Source organism: Pinus tabuliformis, chromosome 8 (assembly GCF_031772625.1).
Source record: "Pinus tabuliformis cultivar Carrire ecotype Pingquan chromosome 8, CPIR1, whole genome shotgun sequence".
NCBI classification, from domain to species: domain Eukaryota; kingdom Viridiplantae; phylum Streptophyta; class Pinopsida; order Pinales; family Pinaceae; genus Pinus; species Pinus tabuliformis.
The window spans coordinates 813,228,480-813,247,320 of NC_142294.1; positions in this window are offsets into that span (position 1 = coordinate 813,228,480).

An 18,841-nucleotide genomic window follows, 5' to 3' on the forward strand; every position below is an offset into this window, starting at 1 on the left:
ACCTAAGTAACAAAGCAATATTTTCATCTAAATAACAGATTTTATTCTAAGAATGCAGCAAAGACACATGAAGGTAAACAAAGGAGGTACTGGGCACTTGGGCTGGGCCCAACCCCAAGAGCTACGACCTCCTAAGAGAGATTAGCAAGGATAATTTTAGGGGTGAATGTTCGCCCTTTGGCGAAATTAAGGGGTTTTAAATTTTTAGTGGGCGAATATTTTGTATCATAGTACATTTTTACAAATCACCTCAAATAGCCCACCTTATTTTAAGGGAGAGGGTAAAAAAGGTAAATTTAGCCCTTGAAATTAGGACTTACAACCTTCCATTCGCCCATTTTCAAGAATAGGTTTTATTTAAGTGAATCCATTCGCCCATTTTCAAGAATAGGTTTTATTTAAGTGAATCCTATGGGCCAAATACCATATTTATAAAAGAGGTATGGTAAATTAATAAAAATATAAATAAATGAGAGGTATGGTAAATTAATAAAAATATAAATAAATGAGAGGTATGGTAAATAAATAAAACATTTTTTATATTTACTCCATAAGTCACGTTATATACATGTAAGGCTGTAAACAAATAAAAATATAAGTAAAGTGGAGTTATGGTAAATAAATAAAACGTCTTTTTATACTTACTCAAAAGGTATGGTAAATAAATATAAATATAAATAAACTATACGTATCGTAAATAAATAAAACCTCTTTTTATATTTAGTCCATAACCCTCGTTCTATTTATGAAGGCTCAAGAAAGAGGTTTTATTTAAGTGAATCCTATATTTGTAAAAGAGGTATGGTAAATTAATAAAAATATAAATAAACGAGAGGTATGGTAAACAAATAAAACATTTTTTTATATTTACTCCATAAGTCACCTTATATTTACGAACACTCAAAAAATGGGTTATATTTAGGTGAAACCTATGGCCAAAATACTATGGGACAAATACCATGGACTAGATTGTTATTAATACCATGCAAAAAACCATTATTAACGCTAATATTAGAATTAATAAAAATAAAAATGGCACATGGTATTGACCCATGGTATTCACCAAAAGGGCACATGGTATTGACCCATGGTATTCACCTGGAATGTATCCTATTTAAATGGGGGAATTAAACCAACATGTAGCCTATGCTAAGATTCACTAGGACTTTACAAAGTTTTATTATTTAGTGAAAGACTCGCTAAGATCTTACAAGATTTTATAATTGAGTAAAATATTCGCCATGCCTGGTGAGAGATTCGCCAAACAATTATATATACATATTATATTATTGATAAAATCGCCTTCCATTTTTCCTATATACCATGGAGATTCGCCCATTTATTATATTTATAAATTTAGGGGTTTCTTAAAATTTTCCCTGGAGATTAGAGCTGGTCCAAAACTAGATTCATCTTTATTGAGCAAGAAATAACAGTTACATCAAAAACTGTCCACAAGGGAAAGCTTGAAAGTGTGTTGAAATGCAGAGTTAATCTATTGCCTAAAAAATGACTAAAATAATGACTAAAATCAAACTACAAACTAGCTAACTTCTGCCTACAAAGTGACTAACTGAAATGAGGCCCTAAGCCTTCTTATTTATAGAAATTGAGGACCCCAACAACTCTCCTAAACTTTAGAAGCTCGGATGCCAAAACTTGTAGTTAACAGCTACTTTACTAGCCCTTGCTCGGCTGCCCTTGTGATAATCGATTTGGTGGCCCTTGAACTCCGAGCTGATGGTGGAGAATTCGAGGTAAGGGCTCATAAATGAAGGGGAAACCTTCATAAAAATCCTCTCCACGAATTTGGCTACCAAGTGCTCATTTAAACCCTTGATTTTGTCTCCAAATTGACCAAAAAGACTACATAAAGCACACATTAGACTTGTTGGCATAATGACTAACCCAATTCACTCTATTATCATAAATATAATAAAAAACACGCAATAAACTAATGAGAATGGTGGATTAAGTCGAATTAGGAGGCTGGATGAGCCGATATAATTATCCATTTTTGGGGCTCATAAGGGACATCCCTATTTCTCAAATAATATTGCTTCTGCTGAGAACTGAGTGCACTCAAATATCCTCTTTGATAATCATTGGTTTTGGTCTCCAATGCATTGTCACTTACTAGTATGTAATCCTCATATTTAGTATCCTCCACTTTCTCGACATACTTCTCATCTCCAGTCAGGAAAATGGGATGGGGATCTTCCCTAAAGAAGTGATTTTCCTCAACGATCGAGTCTGTTTCTTCATCAAACTCTCATTGAGCATAATTCTACTACAAGGGTGTTTGAATTTCCTATTGAGATGTCCATTCTTCAGAAGCTTTCTACTCTCTTTGTTTTATCCTGTACTGAGGTTGGTGTTGATTTTTTAAGTTAGGATTTCTAACTTGGGGCTTGTGAGCTCTATTCAAATTTATCATCTGGTCTGCCATTCTTTCCATGGTTTTGATCAGTGCATCTAGCTTAATATTGGTGGAGGAAGAAGGTTCTTATTTGATGGTTACTCTCTTTTCCAATTTCTCATGTTTCAATTGAGACTTTTTAATCATCAAGTTTTCTTCCACACTTATCGCATTGTTCTGCATGTCTTCCATAGTTGTGGTATCTCTTTCCCTCAGTTGATAAGCCATCTCTGGATCAAAGGAATCCAGGTAATGTTGGAGTGCCAAATCAGGTGGAGGTTTCATGTTATTCGGAATGGAATTGTACATATGATTGAACCTTATAGTAAACTCCTGAACCATCTCATTCAGATTCCTTTTCAAGGTGTTATATTTAGCCAAGATCTGCAATGGATTTTTCTTTTTGAGCCATCTAGCTAAAAACAACTCTTTGAGCCCAGCTGAAGAATTAATAGAGCCCGATGCCAGAGCATGGAACCATTTTTTCACGCTTCCCAATAAAATTTGATTTATCATTCTCATTTTCGCATCATCCTCATCGACTTCCTCTAAGTCAGTGAAATCAACCATCTTATCAAGATGTTGTTGTGTTGTGACTCTTGGGCTACCATCAAACAGAGGAAGCCTCTAGCCAAAGGTCTAAGGTAAAGCTACCAAATGACCAGGTAACACTAAGGGTGCAAATCTCGCCATAACTCTTGGATAATGGTGGATGGGAACTGCAATGGGTTGTGTTGGTTGAGATGAATATGGGGGAGGTGATGTGCATGCTTACGGGGGTGTATTAGAGGGTATGGAATAAGATATGAGCTCTAGTTGATACTGAATATAGGCCATTTCAGCAGAAATTTGTAATAGATCAGCTAGGCTTTGAAGTTTCTCAAAATTAGACCAAACCTCATGCTCAAGTTTTAAAGACTGAGAAGTAACAGAAGGTCAGTTAAACAAAGACTTTGAGGCATGAAGGTACGAGTAAAACTTTATGGGATCAAAAAATTCTTCAATAAGATAAGACTCAGATTTTGAATGGAATAAGGATAACTCAAATTTAATGTCGAAAGGTATATCCTCAAAACTATGTAGTCGATCTGGCAAGGAAGTGGTCCTTTCCATTTTGGTGGTTTCAGTAATAGGGAAAGGTACTTTAGGCTTTCTCAACAACCTCTTGGGGTCATCAACTGAAGAAGGAGGATTTGGGTCAAGGTTTGACCTAGTGTATATTTTCGAAGCTAGTATCTTAACATGCTCAAACTTAACAGGGTTAGAGATCTAATACTTTGAGCTGAACATAGATTATTTTTGAAGGAAAGTCTTCACTAGAGAAATCTAAAATTGGTAATGATTGAGAGCTTACCGATGGAATGAAGTCTGATCGAAATTGTGATTTGTAACCTTCTTTGCTTTTTGAACAAGTTCTGATTGTCTTCAATTTAATCAACTGGATCCAAATGCAGAATTTGTCTCGTTTGAATCCTCAAGGCCAAATCTACAATCTTGACACTGCAATTACTGAATCAGCCTTTATGAACCTTAGTCCCATCATCCAGAGGACCAAACTCCAACGTAAACTAGTGGTACACCTAGGGAAAATGAACCTTTCGTTCCCCAAAAATCGCGCCAATATGTTATCACTGCTCCGAGTCTCCAAGGATGAGGAAGAGTCTGGTTGAGGTAACCACAGACCAATCCTTGGACTTGGTAGCTATCCCTACCAAGTCAGAGAGGGATTTTTCTGAAGGATCACAGCCAAGAGGGCTAGATGGATTAGGGTTTTAGGCTAGATATAGTAGCTCAGGGTTTGTTTGATTTCATTTGGTTGGGGTAGTCACTGGATGAGTGAGTTAGGTCAGAGAGTGAACTAGGTTAGGGAAAAGAAGTTCAGAATTGTAGACGTCTTATGGGGTAAGCTAGGAAAGTTATTTTAATACTTTTGTAGTATAGTTATGAGATGGTTTAGACTAGTGAGGTGCTAAAAAGACCATGAAGACCATGAATTCTTTTTAAATTGAAGAAATGAAACAATCTATGATGATTTTCCCAAAATAGAGCATACAAGATGAATTTTTCTTATCACACCTTGAAAATCAAACATATTTAGAGTGAAATGGATCATGAAAGGGAAAAAAATCAAACATATGAAACTGAAGAAGAAACAAGATCAAAATACCATGCCACAGGAATCCCACCAAAATAGCCGCGACTCATCCAATATATTCCATACCAAAGTCTAAAAGCTATTACAAAATCTAAGAGATTCCAACCTTTTTATATCGTGAAGAAATGGAATAAATAGACATGAAACCACTTCCCCTCATCCTCAGGGGTCGAATCCATGAGGTGAGGAATATATTACACAAAAATTTGAACTGATAGCTAAATTGTAGGATGGTCCAAGTGACTCATTCCTATCTTAAGTGAAACTGATTCATTATACCATATCTACTTGATTTACCTAATGCATTTACCCATGTAATAGTAAAACATGATAATTACATTCAATTTGGTCATTTACATAGTTAAAATCATCATTTTCCAAGGGGAAAATCAAAACAGGAGAGAAACTCAGAAAATTGGAGAAGACTGTCAAACATGCCCTCCAAGTTTAGGATTGCTTTTGGGTGCCTTCTTGGTGTCCAAATTTTCTCTAAGATAGCTTGTTTCAAAGCCCATCATGTCTAATTTCTAGAAATATCTACAGTTTTCAATTTAGAGCTCATTTTCCCTGTCAAAAAGTCAATCGCCCAAGACTGATAAATGTGCAGTGCCCAAGACTGATAAATGTGCAGTGCCCAAGCCAGAAATGAGGCATAAAGATGGTTTTTTGGTGGTTTTTGACTTTTTTTACTGACTTGTTTGTCTCCAAATACTTAGAAAATGGACAGGGTGCATGTCCTCGTCAGTTTGATTCCAATTATGCTGAACTTTTTCTCATTAGATTCCCTAAAAAAGAGTGCAGCACCCTTGGTGCTACGAATTTGACCTTTTTACTGTGCTAAAAATTCCTCAAAAACCACAAAAATTCACAAGTTGCAAAATTTGGTCAAAACTTGTCAAAATTGGTGGGTTGCTGGCTGATCATGTGCTTGAGGCATGGAGTGATGCGTCAGTAAGAATTTCTAGCCTTTTTTTCTTCTCTTTCTTGGTCAAGGCTTCAATCTTTGCATGGGCTCTTTTGAGCTTGGCTCTTGCAATTTTGTTTCTCATGGCATAATACTTTGCCATCCTTCTCTGCATATTATTGTCCTTTTTGGCCTTGACTAGGAGTTTCTTAAGATGACTGTTTACCCTTTTGAGCCAATATTCCCAGTTCTCATTCATCATTTTGGCAAACTATTCATTTATGGTGAGTTCATTAGCTATTTCAGCTTCCTTCTATTTTCTAGCTCCAATGCTCTTTTTAGGCGTTCAGTCCTTGGCCTTCTTCATGGCACCTGTTCCTCTAGATGGTCTTCGTATTCTCCATATGCTTCATCAAGTAGAATCTTGGAATTTTCATCCTCTCTCCTTGCCTTGATCAGTTGAATCTCCATGAGCTCATCTTTGACATCAAACAACCCATTCTCCTGCTCATAGTATGAAATAATGTATTTCGCTCTTTGCAAGTTGACCCGATGTTGCACAGCATTCTGTCACTATACTTGTACTCCCCATTCCTTAATCCTGGAGGACCTCTACAGTGAACCCTACATGCTTTTCCCTCATGAAGAAACTCCCATTGTGTCCCTCTTCATGAGAAGATCAATTCCCCAGCAGAGTTTCCAATTTTCGGTGAAGAAAAATTATAAGTGCAGACACAAACAAATTCCTCTAGCCCGATAATGGGTCTAGCCACAACAGATACATTCTATGGTATATTTCCTTAGGTTAGAATCAATTAAGAGGGCCTACCTTTTAGTACACTTATCGTTTTTGATGATGTCCTTGTTTTCTTGCTTCAACTATCTCTTGCTTCCTTCTTCAAGCACCTGAAACAAGTAAACAACAGAAAACAACAAACGTGATAATAAACAAATTGTAATTCAACCTACTTAACAAATCAAGAAACATTAAGCCATGAATATGTAAGATGAAAAATCATGTAGGAAATCAATCGATAGTTGCATATATATATCGAATCAAGAAGAGATTACAACCGTTGTCTTGACATTACCGTTCTCCTCTGACAGGACCAGGTTCCTACACACTTCTACTAGCATTCCATGATGGCATTAATCGACAATATTTTTAAGGCTCTTCCATTTAGGCTTCACTCCAAACCAAATCACGCTTCTCCCTCACACAACTGGATAGCTACAACTATGAATAGCTTGTTGTTTAATCCAAACCAAAATAGCACTAGCACACCAACATTAACACTAGCTTGTGCTTGGGAAGAAGGGAGGTTTATATAAGATGAATGGATGGGAGATGGATTCTCTTCCCATGGGAGAAGGTCTTATCCCTTGAGGTGGTTCCATCATTATAGGGGAAAGGAACCCAAACTAATTGACTTAGATTCATATCCCGCCTATCCTGTTCTTCCTGAGCGAGACTCTCTTGTGTTTGTTCCCAACCAGCCATTGGTCAAAAAGATTGTCGACTTGGTTTCACCACCAATTGCTCACTCTGTTCCAGAAGAGAGTGGTGTTCATACCATTCATGTTATTCTCATCTCCTCAGATTCTCATGAATCTAAGAGTGACCCTCCCATCCTAGTTATTTAGGAGAGTCCTTCTCCTATTCCTGTAGAGCATGGGGGTAATCATATGATGCCCCCACCAAGTATTTTTGTCATCTCTTTCGATTGGGGCCCATTGACTGCTTTATGCCTCCCATCTTATGTGCCTTTCCACATCATATTACAAGCCTATATTATGGTAGTACATAGAACTATATTCGATCAAGGTGTGTTTGTTAGCATCATGTCTTCTACTACTTGCAAAGCTTTGGGTTCCCCACAACTTGTGCCTATCACCTAGAATCCGTTGGCTTTAAATGGAGGAACCAGTCAACCCTTAGGTATCCTTCCAAAGTTCCCTATTACTTTGGGAGGAAAGACCATCTATATAGACATGATGGTAGTCCAAGGTCCCTTATATTTAAATCTTCTCCTTGGATGTGACTGTGTTTATGTCATGGGAGCTCTTGTTTCTTCACTTTTCTGTGTGGTTTGTTTTCTTCACGAAGGGATAATTGTGACCATTGATCAATTGTTGTTCATTGCTCACCAGGCACCTCCTTTGCAACTATCATCCCCTATCTGCTATTTTTTGCAAGAAGTATCTTCCCTACCATGGGTCGATTATGTGGCTACATGTTCCATCTCCACATCCGTTGATGATCACTCAGATGGTGTAGTACATTATGTACTGGGGGCATTGGAACCTGATCTGTCTATGGTACCAATTGACATGTATTCCTCCCAGAGTGTGGTTCTTTTGTCTAGTGAAGACCTCTTGGGAGCCATGTTCTCTTATGGTTCATGAACATACATACGAGGATAGTTTGTTCCTGTATCAACCTCGTTAAAGTGAAACATAAGGTACGAGGATAGTTCATGGTCTTGTGTTAACCTCGTTAAAAAATGAAACAAGGGGTGAGCATAGTTCTTTGTCTTTTTCCAAGCTTTTTAAAAAATGAAACAAGGGTCTCGAAGATAGTTCTTTTACTGTGTCAACCTCATTAAAAAATGAAGCAACTCCCTTTTCCAAATCAAGTCTTTGATTAAGGTCTTGTAGAATCCTAGTCAAGTCTTTCCAAGATCTTGAAAGTGAACCTTCATTCCTCCACTTAGTTGACTGAAATGAAGCTTGGGGGGCATGTACCTCAATTATGTCATTATGCTAGGGGCATGCAAACTTATAGCAAGCATAGTTTTTCATTTCAAGCTTGTGTAAACATGAAACCAAATCCAAGCGGAGTTCTCCATGGTTCAATCTTTTATAAAAATGAACCCATGCCCAATTTACATCTCGTGATCGTTGTTTTTATCAGATAATTTTTACTAGATGAGCCTTGGTAGTTTCATTCCATCGCCACCATCTCTTTGGCTGATCATATGATTTCACTTGGTTTTTTTTCCTTTCCTAAGGGACTATAGTGATGAGTGGTTTTATTAGCCATTCTCTTGACCATTACATGTTTTGAGCAGTTCCACCATTGTCGAAACTAGTTGTAACCCTTTATACAACTCATTCCTCTAGGATGAGTCACCTTTAAGCTCTTTTCTAACTCGTAAAAAAAATTAAAAAATTGCTGAGTATTTTTTCACTTTTGACTCGTTAAAGAGAATAAAATGGGGGGTCTGCTTTCAAGCTCTTTTCTGACCCTTTAAACATGAAAATAATGTTGAGCTCTTATCGTTTTAAACTCGTTAATGGATGCGGAATGTCATGCACCTAATATACATTTACCCCTTTTTTCGTGCTGGGATGCACTATTTAGGAAAACGGTATTTGACTAAAATGGTCAAGCGTTTCTCTCAAGTATCATTTTCTACCTTTTTGGGATCAAGAGACACAAATGTATGAAAAGGGACCATGTGGAGTTTTCTTTTCCATGTCTTTTTCAAACTCTCTAAACATGAAAAGATATCGAGTTACACCTTTGTCAGACTCATTAAAATATCCAACGACATCGGATTCATCATCATGACAAATATGAGCTTCTCCTTCCTAGGGCTCGTTAAACTTACTAGGTCGGATTCATCCAAAGGATGAACTTATAGTGTAAGCATATGCTATCCCTTTCAAGCTTGTGATTAAAAATAATTGGCGCACCTGCCAGAAATGGTGAGGGAAAATTTGGAAATATCATCAGTTGTGTCAGTAGCTCACTCTTGAACATGACACTTTCTGTTCGTGTCAGGTTGGTATATCCCCCTTTGTATCGTTGACCTTCCTGGGTTGGGCCATTCATTTTTTTCCTTCCATTTTATCTCTACCACATCATCATGACCACCAATCATATGGATCCAAAAGCTTCCAAACTTCCAATTGTGTCGCCGATATGTTCAAGAGTTGTCCTTCTGCAGTTACACTTACTCCTGACTCTCTGTATCATCCAAAATCGTTTTGCATCCCTTTGTCTCATGTCAATGATGTGGGATATATTATGGACCTCCTTCGACATGGTCACTTCCTATCGACTTCAACTCATTATCCGGGAAGTTGACTGAGAGACTCCTTTCCAGTACCTTAGAGCGTGCATGCCCTAATGGCAAGTTCTTCGCACTCGACAGCAAGTTCACATCATTGGCTTTCGATCAAGTGATTTCACGGGTGTTTGACTTCAGTTACTTTAATCACGTGCCATGGATTATTTTGATAGTACCTTGAGGATCATTTTCATTATTAGTGGTTTCTCTTGCTCCTGTTAACAATCTACATCATTGACTGGTAATCAAGCAACTTTCTAACATGTTCGACGTCAACACATCTATTCGCATGTTAGAATTTTACTTTGATCGGATCGTGTTGGAGCACAAGATCCTGGACTCAGATCACAAAAGTCCAGGTTGTGAAGTGATGTGACATTGTTATGTTGATATACATGTCTCTTTTAGATGGATGGTTGTGACCTTACATTGGTTTTAGTATGATACTCTTTGACGGATGGTTGAGCCCATACCTGGATCCATTTACATTATCATTCTGTGGATGGTTGCATCCATGCCATGATTCATGTGTCATTTGATAGAGTTCTTAGTTATGTATATGTATCTGTACTTGTTTGTAGGTTTTCCGACGACAGACTATTGTTCCCTGCATGGATTCATAAAGACTTTCATCCCTCACTCTAGTTCAGCCTTCACACTTTAAGGGGCATCTGTTACACAACATTTTTGCATTATCCTTGTACTCCCCATTCCTTGATCCTGGAGGACCTCTATAGTGAACCCTACATGCTGTCCCTTCATGAAGAAACTCCCATTGTGTCCCTCTTCATGAGCACATCAATTCCCTTTTGCATCATTTCCCTTGAAACTTCTTTTTTGCCCAATTTACAAGACTGGTATTAATGGCCCTTGTCTTCCCCGTGCCGATGTGAAAAGATTAGAACCATTCTTAACACCAACCAGAGAAACTAAGCCACGCTCCAGTACCGTCGGTCCTATTATGGAAATTTTTCTAAATTAAGAGTCGAAGCTTCCAGCTCTAGAAGCTTCATAACGGAAGTCTGGTAAATGGTTTGGCTGGATGGGGTCGAGGATGATAGTTTGGGATCCTTTCAACTATAACAATGGAACCACCTCAAGGGATAAGAACTTATCCCATTAGAAGAGGATCCATCTTCCATCCATTCATCTTATATAAACCTCCCTTCTTCCCAAGCACAGGCTAGTGTTAATGTTGGTGTGCTAGTGTTATTTTGGTTTCGAGTAAACACAAGCTATTCAAAATTGTAGCTATCTAGTTGCGTGAGGGAGAAGTGTGATTTGGTTTGGAGTGAAACCTAAAGGGAGGAGCCTTAAAACTATTGTTGATTGAGGCCATCATGGAATGCTAGTAGAAGTGTGTGGGAACCTAGTCTTGTCAGAGGAGAACCACAACGTCAAGACAACAGTTGTAATATCTTCTTGTTTATATATATATATATATATGCAACTATCGATTGATTTCCTACATGATTTGTCATCTTACATATTCATGGCTTAATGTTTCTTGACTTGTTAAACAGGTTGAATTATAATTTGTCTATTATCACGGTTGTTGTTTACCTGTTTCAGGTGCTTGGAAAAGGAAGCGAGAGATAGCTAGAGTAAGCAAACAAGGACATCATCAAACATGATAAACATACTAAGAGGTAGGCCCTCTTAATTGGTTCTAACCTAAGGAAATCTTCCATAGAATGTATCTATTATGGCTAGATCCATTCTTAGGCTAGAGGAATATGTTGTGTCAACACTTATAATTTTACTTCACCACTCCTGGAGCTCTCCTATGAATGCATTCTTCTCTTTGATGACAATTTATGTACTCTCAATGTCATCATGGTCATTTACATCAACTAAGTGAAAATCATGCTCTGTCTCATGGATGCCCTCCTCCTCCTACTAGATCTATGCCTATGTCACCTTTTTGTTGCCCTTCTGTACCTACTTTGTTGATGAAGAAGGCAAGGCCCCTCCCACAATATTTGGGGCAAACACTTGCCTATGCCCTCTCTGATAGTTATGTGTCAAGGTACCTAAACCAACTCTTTTACACTTTCTGCTCTCACCATGCTCAATGTGCTCTTGATCACTGCCTCCACCTCTGCCAGGTGAATGAATAGGCATCATGAAATGGTGATTATGGAGGTGATGATGTGGCTGATTCATAAGATGAAGATGAATGATGTATGTGTTGGCATTATGATACAGGTATGACTCAATTGTTGTCCTTGGTGGAAACTCACTCAGATGACAGATCATATTTTAGACTCACAGAATGAAGAAATAAAGGTATACACAGGTTCACTATATACCAAGTAGTGTATACATGCAGGTTCACTATATACAAAGGCACGTATAATGTACACACACACTTTCACAGAAGGAGAGGCACGTACATGTCGGAAAACTATGTTTTGGTCCGTGGTATTTTGTCCATGGTATTTTTGTATTTGGTCCGAGGTATTGACCCCAGGTATTGGGTCCAAGGTATTGGTCCTACATGGTTTTGGACCATGGTATTGAGAGACGCCTAAACCTATATAAGGAGAAGAAGATCATTAGGTCAATTTACAAGTGAGAAAGTCTCGAATATTTGATGAAGTGTGAGATCCAGTATGCAGGTTATGGGTTTATGATGTTGTGCTTGATCTGAGCCAAGGAGAAATCTCAGCAGTTGATGGAGGACAAGATCTTATGATGGATCAAGATCTTATGGCTTGGAATGAATCATCTCTATATGGTTTGATCATGCTTATTCTAGATCTGTATACTGAATGTTCTGTAAATATTATAATATGGGTATAACTGAAGTCTAGAATAGCTGCAAATTATGAATGAATATTTACAGATGTATATGCTGGTTGACTTTTGAAAAAGCACGTGTACACATAGTTTCTACACATCGAAGTAGCATATACCTTGTGAACTATGATGTTTGAAGTTACAATTGATTCTTGCTATTGATACAGAGTTCTGGGTTTTTTCTTTATGTTCTGGTGACTGCGTTCTGGTAACAGTGTTCAGATTGATTGATTTGCTTCAGTGAAGATAGATGAGATCTAATAATGGATCAGAATCATAATGAATTATCTTTATGTGATCTGATGGACTAGATCTGGTTGGTAACACATGTACTATCCTTCTTGTATGTAATGATATGAGTATGTCTGAAGTCAGGAAGTGTAGCAAAGTTATAAGTAAGCATTTGATGACATATACACTGGTTCACTTTGGTGATGTTGCTTATACACGCTGGTTCAGCTCTTCGAAGTAGTGTATGCACTCTGATGCATGGTTTTTGATGATACAGTTGGCTCTGAATGTTGTTGCAGATTCCTGGGTTTTTCTCTGTGTTCTGGTGACTGTGTTATGATGACAATATTCTGATTGGTTGATTCAGAGAGTGATGATGCAGATGTGGTTGATGGTTGTATTGTAGTGGTGATTGATTTTGTGCTTCAATGTTGTTGATGGGTCCAGTATGAAAATTGGATGAAACGTGGCCTTTAGATTATGGTTTTGTGTTCCAAGAGTATCCAGTCTGAAAATTTATGAAACGTGGTACCTAGAGGAAGAAAGAAGGTTGTAGCCTTCTCTAGGTCAGCACCTACGTACTACTAAATATATTAGCTAGTACAGGAGCTAGGGTGTTGTAGCTCCTTTCCAGTAGAAGCTGGAGAATGAAAGAAGGTTGTAGCCTTCTGTAGGTGGAAGCCTACGTACTGTTATGAGTCTACACCAGCACATTGTTGTAAACGGATTTTTCTTATTATTAAAAGAAGACAGAGATGACAACAGCAGGTGGTTTTTACCCACATTGGGTTTCCACCTTACATCTTGGTGTTCATGTGTGATGCTTATGTGTGATGGTTCTTTCTATTATTAACTACACATGGTTAATATTTAATGTTTAATAAAGTACTGATACACAGATTAAATATCACATATGATGAATTAACCGAATCATTAGTTTGTTGGATATATGCTTGTTTCCTTAATCACAATTGCATACACACATAGGTTGCCTTCATTGAAGTAGCGTATATGAAATTAAGTAAGAAGAGAAAATATTATTGACTTGACTAATACTCATTCACCCCCCCCCCTCTCAATATTATTTCCAACAATTGGTATCAGGGCAAGTCCTTTGGTAGAAGCTTGATCACTTGAAGGAGATCCGTAGAACAATGGGAAAGAATCTAAAGATGAAATCGCCTCAGTAGAAGAAGACATCTTAGAGGAACTATGACAGTGGGAGAATAGATTGGGGAATATGTGGAAGCAACACTTTAGATTCAGAATCACCTCAGAATGAAGAAGCAAAAGAACTATCATGTATGAATTTGTTATCCTCTGGTGATATATTTCTCCATCCATTTGAAGATGATGAAAGTGATAGTGAAACAACTAAATTTCTCTTATGGGTGAGGAAGAAAGATATCAAATAGAGGAAGAATTTAAAAGGCTTACGAACAAAATTAGAGATCAATGAGATTTATTAGACAAAAGGGAATGTGCATCCAAAGAAGAAGCTACCAAACTAAAAGCTTAGCTAGAGGACGGAAACAAGGTAAGGAAACTATTCAAGGAAAAGGGAGATCAATGTCAAAAGCTACAGGATGAAGTGACATCATTAAGAAATGAAGTAAATAGAAGGAGCACAACAATCAAGAAACTCAAAGATAGAGCCAGTTACTATGAAAGTCTTGAAGCTAAGATCCTCTCACTAAAAGAAGATCTTGAAGAATCAAATAAGCAGAATAAAGAACTACTCCAAGCTCAAAAACAAGAAAACGAAGTTCTTGAATTAAGACATTAGTTGGAAGAGGGAAGAAAAGCTGAAGGAATCATGAAGAAGTAATATCTTAAAAGGAAGAGCAACATCAGGTTGAGTTAAATATTCTAAAAGGTAAATTAGAAGAGAAGGATAAGCTCTTACGATTTCAAGATAGTACTAAGATCTTAGATGATATTATTAGTAGTCAAAGGTCTCTCGCTATCAAAAATGGTCTTGGTTTTCATGAATTTGTTGAAGGTGAATCTAGTTCACAAAGCAAGACAACGAACTCTAATGCAAAATCTGAAATGCTGAACAAGGAGATGAGAGGTCAATCCCATCAACAACCAAGGAAAGAAATTCTTCAAAGAAAATATTTTACTCCTAACTATTGAAGTGATAGTCAGTTATTTCCTCCGATGAATAATGCTGAATGTTATGTATGTCATAATTTTAGACATGTTGTAGCCAGATGCAGAAGTAGAATGGTTCAAGACCATCACACAGAAAGATCATCACGTTCCAGGTACTTTAAGGGATATTGTTTTTCTTGCAATATGTTTGGTCACAAAGTTGTTGATTGCTACAGAAGGAATATGAAACATGTAAGATGTTATGCATGTAACAAGCTTGGACATGTAGCAAAGGAATGTAGGAACAAAGTATGGGCACAATACCAAAAGGAGAAAACATCATCACAGTCGAAGATATGGAAGAAAAAAGGAAGTACAATAAGAAAGATGTGGCATAGTAGAGTATACAGACATGACAGACTCAGAGGGAGCTGAAAGTGTGGGACCTCAATGTTCTAAATCTCATGTGCAAGTTTCATGAAGACAAGTCGCGTGTATATGCGATTTCGAAGCTGCACAATCGCATATATGTTAAAAAGCAGTGGGGCAGACTCAAGAAAAAGGGTCTGATATGGTTCAGTCAATTATTTTCTCTGTTTGATGATGGTTACAATCTGCTGATGATGTGTGGAAATGTGTTGGTACTCATAAGATGTTGTTTAGAAGTTCTTTTCATCCTACCTTGATGATGATGATGCCTTGATACTTCTTTCTGATATATGCATGATCAGATCTGACAATGAACAGATGGCACAGGTTTGGGGGGGGGGCATATGCTTCGAATAATGCATTGCTAGCATTATGGTTAGAAGTCTTTAGTGATAATTCTTATGTGGCTAAATGATACATCTTGTTGGTTGGTCAAGAGAATGGTATTGCAGGTTATAGGTTGCTGGTATTGATGAGAGATTCTTATGGTGAAGATCATATGATGTATGATAGTTGATGATGACTATCATGGTCTTGTTTAGGTCATTGGTCTTCGTTAAAAATGTCACACATTTCTTTTAAAGACCCATGACTCATATGATGTAATTTGTATCCCCACTATGCATGGGAAGGATGATGTAATAATGTCTATCTTAGTCATGTATAAACATTTGGTGTATCCCCACTTGGTTGGGTGGATGAGTCAAAATGGTGTATCCCCACTTGGTTGGGAGATTGATGTATGTATGATTCATTGGTGATAGGAAGGTCATACTCACATAGTTGAGTTGTAGAGTCATGTTATTCTTTAATATATTTGCAAACTCTACATGTGCCGAGGGGGAGCATGAACAGATTTGTATATCTTGGCATGTACAAAAGAGGGAGTTCGATCATAGAATTAAAAATGTGCTCAATGGGTGCATGGACAGATTGGTACATCTTGGCATCTACAAAGGGGGAGCTCAATCAAAGATTTCAGCATGTACTCAGGGGGAGTATGGACAGTAGAATGTATATCAAGGGAGAAAATATCTTGTTCCACCCTTTGCCCTTGATGTCAAAGGGGGAGAGTGACTTGGTGTGGTTATTGCCATCAAGTCCAAAGGGGGAGATTGTTGTCATTATGATATAGGTATGACTCAAGTGTTGTCCTTGATGGCAACTCACTCAGATGACAGATCATAGTTCAGACTCATACAATGAAGAGAGAAAGGTATACGCAGGTTCACTATATACCAAGTAGTGTATACATGCAGGTTCACTATATACTAAGTAGTGTATACATGCAGGTTCACTATATACAAAGGCATGTATAATGTACACATGCACTTTCACAGAAGGAAAGATGCGTACATGTCAAAAAACTATGTTTTGGCCCATGGTATTTGGTCCATGGTATTTTGGTATTTGGTCCGAGGTATTGACCCCAGGTATTGGGTCCAAGGTATTGGTCCTACATGGTTTTGGACCATGGTATTGAGAGAGGCCTAAACCTATATAAGGAGAAGAAGATCATTAGGCCAATGTACAAGTGAGCAAGTCTTGAATATCTGATGAAGTGTGAGATCTAGTATGTAGGTTGTGGGTTTATGATGATGTGCTTGATTTGAGCCAAGGAGGAATCTTAGCAATTGATGGAGGACAAGATCTAATGATGGATCAGGATCTTATGGCTTGGAAAGAATCATCTCTATATGGTTGGATCATTCTTATTCTAGATATATATACTGATGCATGTAATGCTCTATAAATATTATAATCTGGGTACAACTGAAGTCTGGAATAGTTGCAAATTATGAATGAATATTTACAGATGTATACAGTGGTTGACTTTTGAAAAAGCACATGTACACACAGTTTCTACACATTGAAGTAGTGTATACCTTGTGAACTATGATGTTTGAAGTTATAACTGATTCTTGCTATTGATACAGAGTTCTGGGTTTTTTCTTTATGCTCTAGTGACTGCATTCTGGTAACAGTGTTCAGATTGATTGATTTGCTTCAGTGAAGATGGATGAGATCTAATAATGGATTAGAATCATAATGATTTATCTTTATGTGATTTGATGGACTAGATCTAGTTGCTAACACATGTATTATCCTTCTTGTATGTAATGATCTTGGTATCTCTGAAGTCAGGAAGTGCAACGAAGTTATAAGTAAGCATTTGATGACATATACACTGGTTCACTTTGGTGATGTTGCGTATACACGCTAGTTCAGCTCTTCCAAGTAGCATATGCACTTGGATGCATGGTTTTTGAGGATACAGCTGGCTCTGAATGTTGTTGCAAAGTTCTGGGTTTTTCTCTTTGTTCTGGTGACTGTGTTATGATGACAGTATTCTGATTGATTGATTCAGATATTGATGATGCAGATGTGGTTGATGGTTGTATTGTATTGGTGATTGATTTTGTGCTTCAATGTTGTTGATGGGTCCAGTATGAAAATTATATGAAATGCAGCCTTCGGATTATGGTGTTGTGTTCTACGAGTATCCAGTTTGAAAATTTATGAAACGTGGTACCTGGAGGAAGAAATAAGGTCATAGCCTTCAATAGGTCGGCACCTATGTAATAGTAAATATATAGGCTAGTACAAGAGCTAGGGAGTTGTAGCTCCTTTCCAGTAAAAGTTGGAGAACGAAAGAAGGTTGTAGCCTTCTGTAGGTAGAAGCCTGCGTACTGGTATGAGCCTCCACCAGTACATTGTTGTAAACATATTTTCTTATTATTAAAAGAAGACAAAGACGACAACATCAGGTGGTTTTTACCCACATTGGGTTTCCACCTTAAATCTTGGTGTTCATGTGTGATGCTTATGTGTGATGGTTCTTTTTGTTATTAACTGCACATGGTTACTGGTTAATGTTTAATAAAGTATTGATACTCAGATTAAATATCACATATCATGAATTAACAGAATCATTAGTTTGTTGGATATACGCTTGTTTCCTTAATCACAGCTGCGTACACACGCGGGTTGCCTTCATTGAAGTAGCATATATGAAATTGAGTAAGAAAAGAAAAGATTATTGACTTGACTAATACTGATTCACCCGCCCCCTCTCATTATTATTTCCAATAGTATGGGCTGAGGTGGAGGAATGTACATGGATGGGTGAGATGATGAAGGTGCTTCTTGGCCATGTTGAATAGGCAGGGCAGTGAAAATATCATTGGATATAAAGGTGTCCCATGCAATGTTAAGCTAATCAAGGTAATTGAGGATTATCATATTGATGAGGGAGTGGGGAAAGATACTTTACATTTGATGATCATAATCTTTCCTTTGGGAAATGAATGACATCTTATCAATGCTCCAGTAAAGATAGTAGGGTATATTGAGCAACTTGACACTTATGAAATGCATGAGTAGTCGGATATGATAGGAATAAAGCCTATGAAACCTACCGTAACAAGTGAAGTACTTCATGATCATTTTCATTGTGGGAGCATATCTGTCTAATAGGTAAGAGAAAGGAAAAATTCTCTTTCTCTCATTCTTGTACCTTGGTTTAAGATATGGCTCATAATAGAAATGATCCAATTCTCCTTGTTTAAACCATTTTTCCCCAACATTTTGGGATCCGAGAGGTATCTGATATGATATCAGGAGATACAGTGAAGGTGACACCAGCAAGGGTTACTTGGTTGTCATGGAGGTTGGTGATGAATAGTTTGGTCAACAGAGGATGATGTTGGATCCTTTGTACCTTCTCA